This window comes from Sceloporus undulatus, unplaced genomic scaffold (genome assembly GCF_019175285.1).
Source record: "Sceloporus undulatus isolate JIND9_A2432 ecotype Alabama unplaced genomic scaffold, SceUnd_v1.1 scaffold_14, whole genome shotgun sequence".
NCBI classification, from domain to species: Eukaryota; Metazoa; Chordata; class Lepidosauria; order Squamata; family Phrynosomatidae; genus Sceloporus; species Sceloporus undulatus.
Genome location: NW_024802936.1, coordinates 2,315,092 through 2,333,611, shown reverse-complemented (window position 1 = coordinate 2,333,611; position 18,520 = coordinate 2,315,092). Strand labels below are relative to the sequence as shown.

At 40.6% G+C, this 18,520-nt stretch overlaps 1 protein-coding gene across 2 annotated transcripts in view; it reads left to right on the top strand.

The window, feature by feature from the left end:
- The first annotated feature begins 2,931 nt into the window (after positions 1 to 2,931).
- Positions 2,932 to 18,520, top strand: part of LOC121917292 (phosphatidate phosphatase LPIN2-like) — a 53,051-nt gene continuing 37,462 nt past the window's right edge. For both annotated transcript variants that reach the window (XM_042443109.1, XM_042443108.1), the window contains exon 1: positions 2,932 to 3,064. The gene's annotated coding sequence lies outside the window, so the exon portion shown is untranslated. The remainder of the gene's footprint in view (positions 3,065 to 18,520) is intronic.

Genomic DNA, 18,520 nt, shown 5'->3' with positions numbered 1-18,520 from the left:
TTTGTTCTGGTCCAAAGGACTGGAGCATGGCGCCAGAGTGGCTTGTGGGACATACGTCATGTAAATGCCACGCCATCAAAGCAGCGAAAAGCCACTTCATTTGGCTTGGCTGTTCTGGGCCTATATCGTTCCATTTAACAAATGAGCAGAACAAAGTTGACGTTCACAACCATCAACCCAACAGAACCTATGGTAAGTTGAAAGCTGTATACTAATAAGTTTACAACTCTGATCTTCCCCTTGCCACATCTCCATATGAACAACAGGTAAAGCAGCAGGTGTGCATCTGGAGGAATGCTGCAGCACGTCCCTTCGTCTATCAACTCAGACTACTGAGATCAGACATCAGATCAGACAGACAAGGAAGAAGAAACAATACTGCAAGTTCAGAAGAATATAGTTCAGAGGAAGGGGCGTGCTTAAATTATTCAAATACAGAAGATAACATTCAGATATCACATCCTATTCCCGGTAAACAAAATTCCAGGATACCCCGCTATTGTCTTCAATTTATACTAACCAGTGTGCTTCTTTATGGATGTTTGAATTCTAACCCCTGAGGGGAAAATAACCATACTGCTGTAGGCTTTGTTGATCCTCTTTCTCTCCATACCAACATTTAATTCACCCCTTGAATGGGATAAACAAAGCAGAGACTGAACTCAGCTTCTATAAAGCAGGGAACACCCACCTCTCCACTGTGTTAGTAATGTTGCTATAATCAAGTAAACATGACTAACAGGAATACCAATACCTGCTATGATCCCCAATGCTATAAAACCAGTTTGTGCATCATGATGTATATGAGTCGATTGTGTCACTGGAAATTGTTTTATGACTAAACAGTTTCAGGAGCTGATAAAGAGAAAGGACACAGGAGCACATGACTTGTATTTGTAGCCAATTTTTATGGCAGGTAGTTAACCGAAAATGCATAATAACATATGGAAGTCATGCATGCAGAAGTGAGGTACGGAGGGTATTTACAGGAATACAGAGAGTAGTTACAGATCTGCTTGCAAGTGGCAGGAATATCAAGAAGATGCACTTAAATCAAGAGAATACAATTTAGGTGTGGCATGCAGAAGTATAGATAAGGCAAAGTGATTTGTTTCTTGGAAATATTAACATTAGCATGAGACATGCCCCGGTGATAAAAGGCAAATGATGGCAGACTACTCAAGGTTGAAAGTACTGTTTTTCCTTTCCAAGGCTAAGATGGAGTGTGAGTATTTTACCATCATTGGGATGTTATCATACAGGACGTGACACAGCTACACTGATGGATCATACTTCTACCCTGGCAACCATGTAGTCCCTTCTGGAAAGCACCAGGCTAGTTTAGGGGTTGCCCCCATATATTAATGTGAATGGAATGCATGGATACGGAGGGCGGACTGTGTACAAATCTACCGGATTATACGCGGCAGGGATGCGAAGAGGCAAGGGCTGCATCTGCACTGCATACTTAACCCAGTTTCATACTGTTTTAACTGCCATGGCTCAAGGCTCTGGTGCCACAACAAATGACCATTCCCAGAATTCCATGGCCTTGAGCCATGGCACTTAAAACAATATGAAACCAGGTTTATTATTATTATTATTATTATTATTATTATTGTATTTAATTTTTATCCCACTTTTTTCTCAGAACTGAGACTCATTTAAAAAAGTACAATTAAAAACATAGAAAAAAGGACATTAAAAAGGAATTAAATCATTACAATATTAAAACAGTTATTTAAAAGAATAACTGCCTAAGCTTTTGTTTAACTTTGGCTGTTTCCTCCTCACTGCATAAACACCATTTTATATATAGTTTTATAGCATATATATATATATATATATATAGTTTATACATATATATATATATACATATATATCAAATTATATATAGTTTTATAGTTTATATAGTTTATATATAAGCTATTATATATATATATATATATATATATATAGTTTATACATGATATATAATATATAAATATATATATTACATATAATTATTATATATAGTTTTATCTTTTTAAATTGTGTTTTATTCTTTTAAATAACTGTGTTTTAATATTGCAATAATTTAATTCCTTTTTAATGTCCTTTCTTCTATGTTTTTAATTGTACTGTTGTTTTTTACTGAGTCCCTGTTCTGGGAAAATATATATAAAGTATATAGCTTATATATAAACTATATAAACTATAAAACTATATATATATATATATATATATATATATATATATAATTTGATATAGTATATATATAAAACAGTTTATGTATAAACTATATAAACTATAAAACTATGTATATGTATATATATATATATATAGAGAGAGAGAGTTAATGTATTATATAACTATATATCATGTTTTTAGAAGTGGTGTTTATGCAGTGATTGAGGAGAAACAGCCAAAGTGAAGGGACACATAGGGGAAGCGTGGTCTGAGAGAAATCCTCAGAGAGAGATTCCTACGAACGGGGGGGGGGGGGGGGGGGGGGGGGGGCAATTAAAGAAAGCAAGAAAGAGGGAGGCGAGGAAGCTCCGCCCACTCTCTCCATCGGTCACTAATTGGCTCGCTCGGCTTTCAGTCGCAGTTGGGTGGAATCCCTGAGCGCGCGCCAGGCGGGTAATCACACAGTCGCGCGAATGCGCGTGCGCGCACTGCCTCGCGCACAAAACATCTCTTTCCTTTCCCTCCTCTTCCCCCCTCCCTCATCCCTGATCACGTGGCTTTTCCCTCACTCGCTTCAAAGATGAAGAGAAAAGCGTGAAGTGCTAGAAACGAGGGGGGAAGGGGGGGTGAGAATTTTCATTCGGCGCATGCGCGCGGGCGTCAGCGCGAGGCGGCGGCTGCTGCTCCTCGCGTGCGTCACCTTCTCTTCCTCACCCCTCCTCCCTCCTCTTTTTTTTTTTTTTGCAGTTGGGGCCGTGCGCATGCGCGTTCGTCCGCCTCATCCGCTTAGTCGCGCGCCGCCTCTCCCTTGATTTCATTCAACAGCCGCCTGGAAGAGGAGAAGGACGGCTGGGCGCTGCTTCCCCCTTTTCTGCGAGGGAGCTCAAAGGCAAAGGTAAGGCGGCGGGGAAGGAGCCTTTTATGATGATAGCTCTCTTTTTCACCCTCTTCCTCTCCATAGTAGCGAGGCTAGCAAGCTTGTCTTCTGCTGCTCCAGAGAATAATAGGACTTGGAGCAATGGATGCAAGCCGCAGGGAAAGAGATTCCAGCTCGACATTAGGAGGGACTTCCTGACAGTCAGGGCTGTTGGACAGTGGAACACGGTCCCTGGGAGTGTAGTGGAGTCTCCTTCCTTAGAGGTCTTTAAGCAGAGGCTGGATGGGGATGCTTTGAGTGAGAGTTCCTGCATGGCAGAATGGGGTTGGCCTGGATGGCCCTTCCAACTCTAGGACTCTGTGAGACCAGGGTTAATTCCCAGCTCTGCCCTTGCAAACCCATTGGGTGGGTGAGTCACACTCTCTCAGCCTCAAGGCAACGTGCTGTAATGGTTTGAGAGCTGGACTACGACTCCGGAGACCAGGGTTCGAATCCCCATTCAGCCATGGAAACCCTCTGGGTGACTTTGGGCAAGTCACGCTCTCTCAGCCACCGAGGAAGGCAGTGGGAAACCCCCTCTGGACAAATCTTGCCAAGAGGACCCCATGATGGACTCTTGCGTTACGGTCGCCATAAACAGGAAACGACCTGAAGGCACACAGCAACAACAGCAACACGAAACTGTTCAGTAGCTCCCAAACAAGGGTCCAAGAGGCATATTCACCAACAGACCAACACACAGATTAACATGTAAGTCTCTTCCTCTCAACCAAGGGTCACACAGTATCTGTGCCCCACACACTTCCATGCCTCCGCCTTCTGAAGATGCCAGCCACAGGCAAAACATCAGGGATAAATTCCTCCAGAACTTGGCCACATAGCCCAAAAAACTATGGGCTTCGGCTGTGAAAGCCCTTGACTTCACATTGTTCAGTAGCCATTTGGGGCTTTGCCTTGTGGGTGTCTAGCATCCCCCGGCTTCAGCCCTGAGGACATCTAGGACCCTGGGCTTCAGAGGGAGCTGTTCAGGATTGTCTTCTCTGGAAGCCTGGCTTTTCCTTTTCCACGCATTCATATGCTTGATGCTCTGTGGGTTTTGCCATTTAGTTGTCTGGATGCTGGTTGTGGGCGTCTGCTCTGCCATCAAAACCACTGTTTGCACATCTTGTGATGCATCTGTGTAGGTATTTTGTGGTGGCAGCTTGTTTGTTTAAAGTGAAATGTTGTGCTTATACTCCCAGCTCATTTCCATCCAGTTCCAGTGGTACTGTTTTGATGCTAAACCAGTGTCTTTTGTCAGTAATGGACCTGATGAGGGTGAAGAAGCAGAAGCTTAATCCAGACAAGACAGAGATGTTCTTGGTCTGTCAAAAGGCCAATCAGGGATATAGTGATTCAGCCTGGATGGGGTTACATTCCCCTGAAATCTCAGATTTGCAACTTGGGCATACTCCTGGATTCATCCCTGAGCCTAGATGCCCAGGTTTTAGCGGTGACCAGGAGTGTTAAAACTAGTGCAACAACTGCCCTTGTTCTTGGAGATGTCAGACCTGGCTATGGTGATATATGCTTTATTGCATCTACTGTCCTCCCTCCGTTCTCGCAGTCTTTGGACTTGCGTCCTTCGCTTATGCGCAAGGGACGAACGGAGGGAGAATGAATGGGGTGTGTGCCCATGGCGTGTGCCTGCACAACCCTGCAGCAAGCACCTGTGCCTATATTCAAACCAATGGGGCTTGAATATAGGGGAAACTCCGCTTTCATGAGGGGGTCCAGAACAGATCCCTCGTGAAAAAGGAGGGGTGACTGTAATTTCAGTACTGTAACACACTCTGTGGGGTTGCCTTTAGAAACTGTTTTCAGTGTGTTCCTGGGCTGTACAACACTTTCCCATCAGGTTTTGCCTGCATGGCAGGGGTTTGAACTGGATAGCCCCTAGTAGCCCCTATGGCCCTCTCCAACTCTCGGGCTGCAACCACTCTGCAGAAATAACCCAGTTTGACACTACTTTAACTGCCCTGGCTCAGTGCTATGGAGTTCTGGGAATTTGAATTTGTTGTGGCCCCACCAAAACAAACTCCAATTCCCAGAACTCCGTAGCATTGAGCCAGGGCAGTTAAAGTGGTGTCAAACCGGGTTATTTCTGCAGTGTGGATGCATCCTTAGCTTCTTTGACTACACTTACCCATCACCTTCCCTGCTCTCTTTTCTTCATCATGCAAATGGTTTTTTGCCTATGAACTGGTTGTTGTAGGAGGGCTTTTAGTGGCGAGCACTCCACTTTTGTTCTTAGTGTGACTTTTAAAATTTGTCATTAATTATAAAGATCCTTTTTAGTTCCATATTGTTTTAATCTGTGTTGTGAATTGCCTTTGATTACATATTGGGGGGAAAGATGGGTCATTAAACAAACAGTGTGAACCGCTTTATGGACAGCAGTTGAAATCTAGGAGACATATCTGTTGAATGAATGAATATGCTACAGTAGCTTTCTGAAATCTCGGTTGATAGTACCACAAGTGCTTGGCAGGCTGGCTATACACTTGCAAATATTACTCTTTTATTAAGTCTTCATGATGGTACACACATTCTCACGATTTTGAAAAAAAGGTATTTTGTTCCTCTATTCCATCATTCTTTAAAAGCTGTAACCATAAGACCTCATAAACCTTCAAATAATTCATGTCCTGCAATTGTATGTATGGTTAAAACTGGTGCCTGATCTATATGTTTATTCACAGGATATTGTAGCAAGTTTGACTTGTTTGTTATATCTGGTACAGTAGTAGGAGTTATGGCCACATACATAGAAGATGCTTATACTCACGGGCTGAATCACAAGAGAGATCTAAAATCATTAAAATACTTCCAAGTGAGATAAAGCCCTGTGATCTGTGTTATGGGCAGTCTAAGGTTTCCCAATTATTATAAAAAATTAGACGCGATACACTTTTACATCTCTCTTTCTCTGTGTCTGAACTGAGAGTCATTGTACCTTTGTTGGTGGTGTTTGTCCTATACTTTTGGTTGATAGTTACTTCCAGGCAATTTGGAAAGTTTGAATTTGGCATATATACAGCTCAGGACAATGCAGATTACTTGAAAAATCTCATAAGGTGACATTTGTGGATTTCTTCCTAGAAGGGAAGTCATTGGCTATATCTGTATGTCACCATAAACGAAGGTTCAGAGAGCATTGAACCTTGGCTTGTTTAGAACTGCTTACTAATGGCCTGTCAGGGAAGAGATAAGACAGATTGAGTTTGAATATCAAAATAAGTAAACCATGTAGAGAAGGTTAGTGGCTTGTTTAGCCATTTCTCCTTGCAGTGGAAGCAGTTGGTAGTGTGTACTTGCATACTGTCTCATTCATGATTGTGAATTGCGTAAGTGTGCTTAATGAAATCATTAAAGAACAGCTGAGGGAGCATTCTTCCTAAAATAGTCCAGGAAAATGGCATTTGATGTACAAGCTGAGTCTCCCTTATCCAGAATTCCAAAATGTTTGGAGCTACAACACAAATAATGTAGTACAGTATGTACATTTGAGAGACTGGGGAGGGATGTGAGTCTGGACATACATGTGAACTACCAGGAGCCCCCGCCATTTTATTTTATATAAGGGACCATATTATTGTTTAGGAGATCTCTGTGAAGCCCTCCAGCAACCTGCTTCTGCCTTTGAGGCAATTGGGTAGTATGCCCCTGGTTGTTGGTTGATAAGATGGAAGTAGGCGGCTGTCAAATATTCCAAAATCATGTCCTTTATATAAAACAAATGGATCAGTATTTGTGGGTTGCAGAGACATGCAGTTGGGGAGAGCAACTTAAATTTTGTGCTGCCCTGCCCATCATACACAGATTGCCAAGGCTGCTCTTCCTGAAGACTGCTCTTACTGGGCCCTATCCCCCACCAGCTTCTGATGCTGCTTGCTTCCTCCCACCAGTGCCCTAGTAATCAGAAAGTTTATTTTTCATGCATCTTTTAAAAAGCAAGTTTTTGAAATCTCATGCCTCTCTCTGCAACATCACATCTCTTGTGTCTATCTGTAGCCTGCAAATACTACACTATTTTATTTTATATAAAGAACATGATTACTTTATAGGAGATCTCTGGGGAGCCCTCCATCCATCCGCCTTTGCCTTCAAGGGGGTTGCAGCGGTCCTCCTGGTCATTCATTCACTTAGCAATTAGCAAATATTCCAAAAGGGAAACATTTGCAAAATCTGAAACACTTGTGGTCCAAAGCATTTTGGATAAGGAATACTCAACCTGTATTTAAAGCTCAAGAAATAAGCCTGAAGATGGGAACCTATATCTAATTATCAAGTCAATGTACATAGTTTTCCTCTTAATAAAGATTAGCATTCCACTAGATGCAACTTGAATATGGGAGACCATATTGGTAACTGTGGGATTTCTATTGTGGCTTCATTTGGTTGCTTGATTTGGAGAAGGGTTGTTCCAGTTGCAGCAAGAAACTTAACTACCTGTGTAAAATTCACATGTCATTTAGTAGTACTCCATATAACCAAAACAGATTTTGTGATTCCTGCCCACATTTTGATTAGATTTTATTGGATTTTTCTTTAAAGTTCTATATACTTTTACCATAACCTAAGATTGCCTACACCAATAATAAGATCTGAATGTTTTGGCAAATACGTTGATGATTTCTTCAGCACAATATTGTTTGCTGATTCTTAATATTCAGCATATTATTATTCATTGTCTTCCTGGTTGATTGAATTTAAAAGCCAAACATGTCCAGCACTCTGTCCCTAGCCAAATGTCTAGGGATAATCACACCAATGTTTGATACTGAGATAGCCATCTCTTGTTGTGTCTTTTCTATTACCAGAGGCGGTTATTACTTGTGTTGTTGTGTGCCTTATACAGTCCCAGAATCTACAAGTTTTATTCTTAGTTATTATTGATAAGAGTTTTATGGTAACTCATCTTGATCAGTAGAGTTTTCTGGTCCCTTTAGCAGCCAGACAATGGGGTAGACATTGCTATATGACAGGCTGACATGTAGGAAATCTAGGACTCAAGCAGTTTGTAATGCTACTGCAAGTCTGAGCTAATCAGTTCTTCATTACAAAGGGCCGAAATACATGTGACATTATTATTGCTGTCCTATTGATCCATTCTTTGTTACCAAAGGTCAAAATATATGTTGTTCTTGTAATTAGTAATTGCATGAATGTGTTTTGGTTTAAATACATGTGTGTGAGAGAGAGAGAAAGAAAGAAAGAAAGAACAGGGACTAAGGATGGGGGGCTTTAACATGCTACCCCTCACACTGGTTCCAATTGGTGTCAAGGCCAGTGCTGTGGACACTTTTTGCACCGACAGAGAAATTGCTTTTATTTCCAGTAGATGCTTACATCATTCAGCAAATATCAGTAATTGTGATCTTTCACTGGTGCTATTTACTTTAAAAACAATCTCATGTTCACATAGTTATTGACATTGTGTTCATTTTAGCTTGTAAGCTGATCAGAGATCTAAAACCTCGATTAGTCTTTAAACCTATTATTTTTCTCTTCAGCTGTTATATTTCACCCTGATATGTAAGATTAGACAACACATAAATTATTTATTTGTTGAATTTATAATGTCATTGACTAGCTGTTTCTAGTCACTGATAGAAAAACAAACACAAGAGTTTAAAGTACTAAAATAAGATGATCTTTAAAACGTATCGGTATCTCATTTATTTGCCCTGTGATTTTGAACTAGACGAGGCAATGCTTATGCTTGACTGGTGTTATATTACCCAGTTACAAGATTATGTTTTCAGGGCTGACCTTAACCTGTTTGTATGAAGTTGGCAGCTAATACTTTGTCAGGCAGAGACTGACCACATTACCGCACTACACTCTTATAGTGCTGCTGTTCCACTTTAACTGTTCCAGCTGCCTCCTGTTGCATTTTGGGGTTTGTAGTTCCATGAGGCCTAAGAGCTCTCTGGCTGAGAATTCTAAATGCCCCTCCATACACTGCAAATCCCAGAATGCAACAGGAGGCAGTCAGAGGAGCTGAAGTGGAATAGCAGCACTATAAGAGTGTAGTGCGGCAATCTAGTTAGAATACATTTTTGTAAATATCTTTAGGGAATAATTTGGTTATAATGGAATTCACTTATATCTCAGCCTCAGAGGAAAGCAATGGCAAACTCCTCTGAACAAATCTTACTAAGAAAACACTGTGATAGGCTTCCTTTAGAGTTGCCAGAAGTCAGAAAAGACATGAAGGGACACAAAAATGACTCGCCATTCAGCAATTGATTCACTGGGTCTAGTTATGATTCTAATATAAATAGGATCCAGGCCATTTTCATGTTTGCTGCTGATCTTTATGTCAGGTTCTTATCCAATTACCTTTGCAGAAAATTTCTTCTGACTTATTGAGATCAGATACAGTGGGAAGAAGTATTCTTTAATATTGCCCTCCTTTCAAACTGTCCTCCTTTCAAACTGCACATTTTGCTAAGTTTGTGTCACTTGTAGAGTCCAATCTACATCTTCCCACAATTCTCAAAGCTTTTACAGGCTAAGAGGCTTCACAATACATTAGGCTATATAGATCAAATTGCAATTGACAAACAGACAGGCCAAATGAAGTGGCTTCAGGCCACTTTGGAGGTGTACTGTTTAAACAGTGCATGCGTCCCTAAGAGGCCGGCCTCTTAGGATGCGTGTGTCCTTTAAACAGCACATCTCCAAAGTGGCCCAAAGCCACTACATTTGGCCTGTCTGTTCGGCTCCAGAGATACTAGATTACATGATGCCCTGGTGGTATAGGGACTACCATGCTGTTCTTCTTTAAATGAATAGAACCTAAGAAAAGCCATCCAAATATTTGTTCGAAATACAGTGATATCAAGATTGGCTATGGAAGAGTACTCAAATTAGGCCATATTTGTCAATTATTTGTATGATTTCTGAGATATGCCTGATGATGCAGACTCATTTATGGACAATTAATTAAAAAAATTAATCTCAGAAATGGCAGTTGTATTCTTGGATGAATAATGGCTAGTAAAGACCCCCATCAAAATTTCCTGTAAATAGTATTGATTTGCTGAAAGTAAACATGAAAGATATACAATAAGAGAACATGCAATATCTGTGGTAAAGCATCCATCTTATAGAAACCTTGAATATAGGCGCATTTCCGTTTTTTGGGGAGTCTGGAACGGATCCGCCATGAAAACGGAGGGGCGACTGTATTTCCTAATTTCACACACCAGTGGTTTCAAACATTGATGAAATACCAAAGGGGAGAAAGGAAATCTTTGTTGCATACCCTTGTTCACCTTAAAAAGGAAAAATAAAAAAGCAGAGAATACCCATCTGCCAGTTGATTTTACCAGCATAAAGTGAAATAATGGCAGCATGGGATCAGTCATGTAAAAGCAAGACAGAGAAACAAGCCTGAAGGTGTATGACTCAATCACAAATAGAGATGGGGACTTTGGTTTTATGGAAGAGACTCTGGAGAATTTGAGGGAGATCATGGGGGCTGCAGACTGAAAGAATTAGGGAAGCTGGTGATCAGCACACATATGAAGATGGGGGGGGGGGCAGTCTGTGAGGAACTGCAGGTGATTGTTGAGGGCACCAAGAATTATGTGGAGTGGAAGAGCCACTTCAAAGGGGATGATATAGGCATGGATTTGGGCTACTTTTTGGATGGCTGTTCCTATCCCAGGTTTCAGATAATTTGCACTTTGCCCAACTTGACCCATGCCATGGCAAATATTAGGTAGAAAACCCATTTTAAATTTAAATAAGATGGGTAGCTATAGCACTTACACTTCTATACTGCTTTACAGTGCTAGGCACTCTCTAAGTGGTTTGCAATGTGTTAGTCAGTTGCCCCCTACAAGCTGGGTACTAATTTTACTAATGTATGAAAAGATGGAAGGCTGAGTCAACCTGAAGTCCTGCAGGATTGGCCTCTCAACGTTTTGGCTGTAGTACTGGCATTTAACCACTGTGCGACTGGGCTCTTGCCACCAAGGTAGTGAGAGGAGGGTTAGATTTTTTGGATTTTGGAATATGGGTTGTTATTTGAGGCTGATTTAAGGTAATAAATTTATTATTTAAAATAAAGGAACATAATTTTAAGGCAGATTTTTATAGGGTTGAGTCTTTTATGAATATTAATAATAATAATAATAATAATAATAATAATAATAATAATAATAACAACAACTTTATTACGGCCAATTGGCCAGTACGTTAAGAATAATTGAGAAGGCACTGGAGACTTATTAAATGGATGATTGTGGTATAATTAACGGCTTTTGAAAACGAAGAGAAGAATGTAATTTTTAGTTTCCTTTTTTTAAATGGAGATGAGAGATACAGCTGATGTTCTAATACACTGAGGTCAAATGGGATTGATTTTAAAAGAAAGGGTGACGGTGTAAACTGGTTATTATATAAAGGTGGTGTGTATTAATTTTGATTAAAACTAGGGGAGATGTAATAGCATTAGAAATAGCTAATGATAATTAATGTTGAATATTAATATTAGATTTTCTGTTCAAGACTTTACTAATAGGAATATAAGGCATTAATTATTAAAAATTAGATTTTATAGAAAGGAGGTGATTTGTTAAATGAGAAGGTTTTTGATAGGTTTTTAAGAGAGTGTGTTGGGTTAATAACTGCTGAAATCGCTTTTGGAGTTGGAAGTCGCTTTTAGCTTTTTTCTTCCTTTTTCCTTTATAATGCATTTAATTCTTGTACTTTTAGCTTTTTTGAATTTTGCAGTTCCGATCACTTTTCTTATTTTTTTTCCTTTTTCATTCTTTTTGTTTGTTTGATGTGTTGTTGTTGTTGATCTGTTTTAGATATTTGAAAATTTTAAATAAAATCATTAAAAGAGGGAAGATCCAGGCTGTCCCTGTCATGTGTGAAGCTTACTGCTCCTTTGTTGTTAGGCAGCGAAAATTAAATTCCTCAAAAAAAAAAAAAAAATCCCTATACTATTACATCTGGGGAGAAAATTAGGTTCTGCTTAGGTAAAACTTGCCATGTGTATTCTAAATGCAAAGGTTTTACCTTTGTTGGAAGTAAAATTCTCATAGAGTTAAATCCTTGCCCATTGACTCCTTCTTCTTAAAGTTTCCACTGTTGCTGCAAATTTCAGTATCTTCAAATCCAGGAGACCTTTTCAGGGTTTGCTGGGTTGGTCATGTGGGAAAATAGAACAAAATCCATAGCTCACAAAAGAGCAATACCTTGAGTAATTGAAAACAAATCATCTTTGTGAATAAGAATGACAACACTTTTGCTTTTGTATAATTATCACTCGTGTGGTTAAGACATTGACTCTGTTGATTGCAAGATCGGCAGGTTGGCAGTTCGAGGCCCGGGTGTCGCACGATGTGGTGAGCTCCCATCACTCGTCCCAGCTTCTGACAACCTAGCAGTTCGAAAGTATGCAGATGCAAGTAGACAAATAGGTACCATTCTGGTGGGAAGGTAAACAGCGTTCTGTGCAATCATACTGGCCACATGATCACAGAGCAGTCTGACAATGGCTGGCTCTTCAGCTTAATAACGGAGATGAGCACCACCCCCTGTGGTAGGACACGACTTAACAACCATGTCAGTGGGGAATACCATTACCTTTTAAAACTTTCAAACCCAGTCTTTGCAAAGTTGATCTTTATCAGACATCAAAACATGAATCTCCAGTGGAAAGATAGCATCAGCTTTTAATTTTTTAGGCATAGCAAAAAACCTGTTTTGCCTTGTTAGAGGTCCTTGGACCGTTAAAATTTCACATGATCAAATTTATAAACACATTAAGGTATATCTATAACTTAATAGATAAGGGATCAAAGCCAGCTGCCCAATTATATATTTGATCAAAACAATTTGAAGTGAAAAGGAGAGAAAAAACAACAATAAGTGGATATTATAAAAGGAAAGGCAGATGGAAAGAATCCAGTTTTTCTAGCCGAGAGTATGGTGTGCCCATTGTATCTTCTATTTCTTATCCTCACTTTGAGTCAAATCTGTTCTAAGCAAAAACCATCACATTACTATAACCCACAATAAGTTTAGAATTTGAACACAGGTTTTTTTTTAAATGTTTGAACACAGTAACATTTTCATGCCCAAGATTACTCAGAGGCAGATAATAGATGAGTAATAAAGGATTAAATAGGTAAACATACGAAGTAGTAAATGGGGTAGTAAACAATTAATTTGAACATGCCATTAAAGACAGTTGTGAGGAACAGTAATTATTTTATCTGAGAAAAGACTAAAGTCACCAATGTATCAGTGTTTTAACAAAAACAAAAGCAACACAAAGTACTTTCATCTAGAAATTTACAATCAAGGACACAATTTAACCACAGAAGAAAACAAACCAAATTAAACAGCAAGAAGGAGGAAGTGGTGGTGAGACCATTACAGGAAAGGGGGGGAAATGCCTCTCTGAACCCCACCATTTGTAAAATTAATGGCCAATCTCCAGTATTGCTTTCTGGGGTAAGTTTCTAGAGCACTGTGACCTCTAGGCTCAGGAGGTGCCTAGATGAGATGTATTATGTAGATCCATTTCAGTCTATCTTCAGGCTTATTTAATGGATACAGCTTTGGTTGCTTTAGTGGATGACCTGTGCCAGGAACTGGACAGAGGGAGTGTGTCCCTGTTGGTTCAGTCAGACCTCTCAGCAACGTTGATATCATCAATATTGCTATCTAGAAGAGTTTATTCCTGATGTTTCACCAGCAGTTGTGGCTAGCATCTTCAGAGAATTTTCCCCGTAACAGTGCATGTTCCATTCGATTATATATACAGTTGGCCCGTGGGAATTTTAAGGTCCTTTTTGCTGTGAGAAAGTGTGGTATGGTATGTGTGTGTCTGTAGCGTAGTAGGAAGGTTAGTGAGCAGAGTAAATGTGCTCTCTTGGTCCAGAGTTTTTCCAGTCTCCAGTTGTCTTGGAACAGTTTCTCCTCATAGAGATGGCCAATGTGAAATCGAAGGCTTTCATGGCCGGCATCCATAGTTTTTTGTGGGTTTTTCAGGCTATGAGACCATGTTCTAGAAGAGTTTATTCGTGACGTTTCACCAACAGCTGTGGCTGGCATTTTTTAATGGGTATTTGTGTGTGTGTGCTTACTTTTATTCTTGCTGCTTCAAAAAATAACTTTGGCCTGTTACAGACTGCCAAAATAAAGCTGCTTCGGGTCTCTTTGGAGTTATGCTATTTAAATGATGCATGGGTCCTAAGAGTCTGGAGGTCGTGCCAAAGCCACACTCCATTCCTAAGCACTGGAGTGCAGCTTTGGTGTAGCTTCCGGATTCTTAGGATGCATGCATCATTTAAACAGCATACCTCCAAAGAGACCCGAAGCAGCTTTATTTTGGCAGTCTGTAACAGGCCTTTGATACTCTTTTAAGTTTTAGGGTTTTAATAGTCTAACTTATTTAATTAACAAAACAAAACCTTTTTAGCAGCAGGTTTTTAGCTTGTACTTTGTTTTGACCTGCGTTGTAAGATGCCTTGGGTCCTGTGTCAGGAAAAAGGCAGTACAGAAAATACGTACAGTGGACCCTTGTCATACGCTGGGGTTTGGTTCAAAGATCCCCCATGTATAGCAAAATCCGTGTATGCTCATGTCTCATTAAATTTAATGACATAGCAAAATGGTGTCCTTATAAAAAATGGAAAATCAAGGATTGATATTTGAAATTTATACTTTTTTTAACATTTTCAAACCGTGTATGCTTGAATCCATGTATAAAAAATCAGTGTATAAGAAGGGCTGACTGTACATACATACATACATACATACATAAAACAGGAAAAAAACCAAGTAGTTTAAAACTTAATGAAGACAAATATCATGCCTCATTTTTCCTCTTTTCCTTGTATCTCTTCTGGCCAGTGGAGTTGTTTGGAACATTGCAAAAAGATAGATTTCAGGGAACCTCTGATCTTTAAACCAGGGGTTCCCAACCTGGGGGTTGTGACCTCTTCGGGGGTTGCTCGACCCTTTCTCAAGGGTTGCCAGGTTGGGATTCACCCCTGCCTCCTCCTCCTCCACTCTTCCCTGCGGGTGCCAGCGCAAACACTACCACCGCATGGGGACAGGGCTGCTTCCTCCACCTCTCCTTTTCCCCAAGGGTACCGGGGCAAGCACCACCACTGCGCAGGAATGGGGACAGGGACAGGGCTGCCTCCTCCTCCTCCTCCTCTCTTCTTCCTTGTGGGTGCCAGTGCCAGTGCTGCCACCGCACGGGGATGGGGCTGCCTTGTCCTCTGATGGCAGCCGCGGCAGGCCAGAGCAGGCCTGGCTGGCATGGAGGAGGAGAGGTGAGGAAGAGAAGGCGAAGGGGCTTCCAGCAGCCTTTGCGGCTGGAAGTCCCACCTCTTCCTCCAGCTGGAGGACTCCTTAATTGGTTGGGAGGCCGGGAAGGGGCGGGACTTCTGACTGCAAAGGCCACTGGGGCTTATAAGTGACTGGAAGTCCCGCCCCTTCCTGGCTTCCCAACCAATCAGGGAGGCCGCCGGACGGGACTTTCACCACAATAGGGGGCACGGCCCAACAAAGGTTGGGAACCACTGTTTTAAACAGATGAAGATGATTAAACTGATAGAGGCAAAAGGTGGCAGGAAAACTCATCAAATCTTTTAGGTTTTTTCTTTTGCCAATTTATGGACTTAAAAAAGGGACGCCTCTTATCAGCAATCTCTTTAGAGAAATTACAGTGTGGACAATGTCTTGCTTCATTTTTGCTCTCAAAATTGTAATGCATGTGCATTAGATGGTTCGAACAGAAGCCTTCAAACATTGGAATGTAAATGGGCAAGAAATTTACATTCAAGTTAACACTCTTCTGTGAGGCTTAGGATCTCCAGTAATAAGCTTTCCATAAAGCTTATTTATGGAAAGTGGCCTCCCTTTGTTTTCTCACTGGTCACCAGAATACACAGATGTACTATCAAGACTGAGCTTCCCAAGATATTTACTTGTTTTTTAATTAATATGGAGCAGTGATACCAGCCTCAGTGTTTACAACATGATTATCCAGTATTGATATTCCAGTCTCTACAGCTCCAAAATAGGAAAAAAATATTATCAAAATATGTTACATCCCATTTGCACTGTTGCAATGAGCTTTACATGTCTTTGAAAAGCTCTAAGAAGCTTCACTTGGCCAAAGAACTGCGGCCATATTTGTTAATTGGGGCTTGGTACAAGGAGCATACACTCCCTTATGCTAACATCACCACTGCTGTCCATTTATGGGCACAATTCAAAGTACTGTTTATGACCTATGAAGCCCCTACATGGCTCAAGTCCAGCTGTTTGAAACAGTGTGAACTTGACTGGGCTCTAAGATCTTCAGGGCTAGCTCTTAGCTCAATCTCACCATCATCTCAGGAAGACTTAATGGGAACATCAGATAAGGTCCTCTTGGTGGTTGAGCCCAGGCTTTGGATCTCCCTCCTTAGTGAGGCTAGAATTGATCCTTCTGGCAGTCTTTCATTTGGCAATAGAAAAGCTTTCTGTTCTGACAAGCTTTTAGGATATGACTGCAAAGTCTTTTAATGTTGTGCTGCTTTGCTAATTTTTAACTGATTCCTTTTTATCTTTAATCTTTAAATTGTTTTTAAAAGATTTAATTTAATAAATAGTATAATAATGAAAAGTAATAACCTTTTAGACATTTTACCTTTATCGTTGTAAGTGCTTTTAATGGTATATGTTTTAGGTTTTGTAAGCCACACTGAATTCAGTATTAGGAAAATGGTGGGATATAAATGAACTGATAGTGGTGGTTGTGATGATAGTACTGTAATGATAAAGATGATGTTGAGAACAGCAAGAAATATCTTCATAGTATTCATATTCCAGCTACTGTTTTAAGTAGTACATTGAGAACTTCTGCCACTGTTTCTTACTATTCCAGTGGTACCCATTGTTCTTTGGTCTCAATAGGAAAGCAGGGATGGGTTTTTCCAAGACAGGAGAATTCTTTTCCTTTGAGTCTCCTTTTACTGTCATTAGGATCAATAAACAACAGCCAGCTCTGTAGCATGCACACATAAAAAACCTTTGCCTGATTTTTAGTCCAAAATATGAGGATTGAAAACTAGGATTACTGTGTATATTTGACTATAAATCGATCTCATGTATAGGTCAAGGACAGGTTTAGGGACCTCTATTATGGATTTTGATATGACCCTTGGGTAAGTCAATTGTAAAACCTAGGGGGCATGTAACAAAGGATGAAAGAAAGGAAAACAATGCTTAGAAAATTCCAACAGATACAACAATTTGTTTTCACACTAAGGGCTGAATGGATGAGAGTATTTGGGGGGGGGGGGGTCAGTGTTTCCTGGACAGATTACACTCTTACCTTTCACCAGGAAGGTTTCTTTTTTAAAATAAGAGTTAAAGTACAGTACAGTACTTACCTTGACCTGTGAATAAGTTTAATTGTTTTATAAACACTGTATTTTTAATGTTTCATATTGTTTTCACTTAGGGCCGGTACAGATGGCCCTAAAGGGACGGCTTGATGCCGGCCCTTTGAACGCCAGATCAGGGCCGCAGGAACCACATGGTGCAGTGCAGAAGGGACGTCATCATGGCGTGCTGCCGAACCTATGACACCCTTTCCAGTGAGCAAGAAGGAGCCACTTTTCACAGCTTTTTGCTCCCTCTGAAGGCCACGGCGTGTGGTTGCTGGAGCCTCCGTCCAGGGCAAAAAGGGGCAGCATTTAGCCGCCCATTTGTACAGTCCCTATGTGAGAAAGGGTTGTCTCAGAGACTGTTCCTGTATTCTGGAACTCCCTTCCTCAGGATAGAATGATCCTCTCTTTGCTGTCTGTCCTGTGTGTAGGTAGCAGTGCATAATTTCCAACAGGTTTCCAGGAACTAGGGTTTTTTTTTAAAAAGGGGGGGGAAAGAAAGGGCTTTTAATAAGGTGTTGTACAGTGTTTTCTTAATTCATTCATATTAATGCATATTTTAAATTATTCTTGGTATGTATCACAGATACGTAGTAGGGTGAGGCTGGGGAGTGTTATCTCTCTCAGCTTTGTCCATCTAGGTTCTCTGCACAGAAAAAAGGAAGACCTGGGGGAGGAGAGGGGATGTGGAGCTGCACTGGTCTACTGGGATTCCATCACCCTGACCTGGTGCCCTGTTCCCTTAGTTTTCTGAGTTTGCGTGTGTATACCTGAGGCTGGGTGTCTAGAACAGATTAGTGATTCTGTTGGTGTACCACTCCTCTTGCTGCTCAACAGTCTCACTTTGTAGGCTTAAGGTTGGCATTGGAGTCTCTTTGATTGTAGTGCTGGGATATTTCATTATTCATGCTGAGACTGACCTGTTTGCCATAACAACCATGGGTCTGTCCCAAGTGGCAGGCATACTGTTTTGCCTTTTGAATATATACTCACAAGATTGGACATTGATATT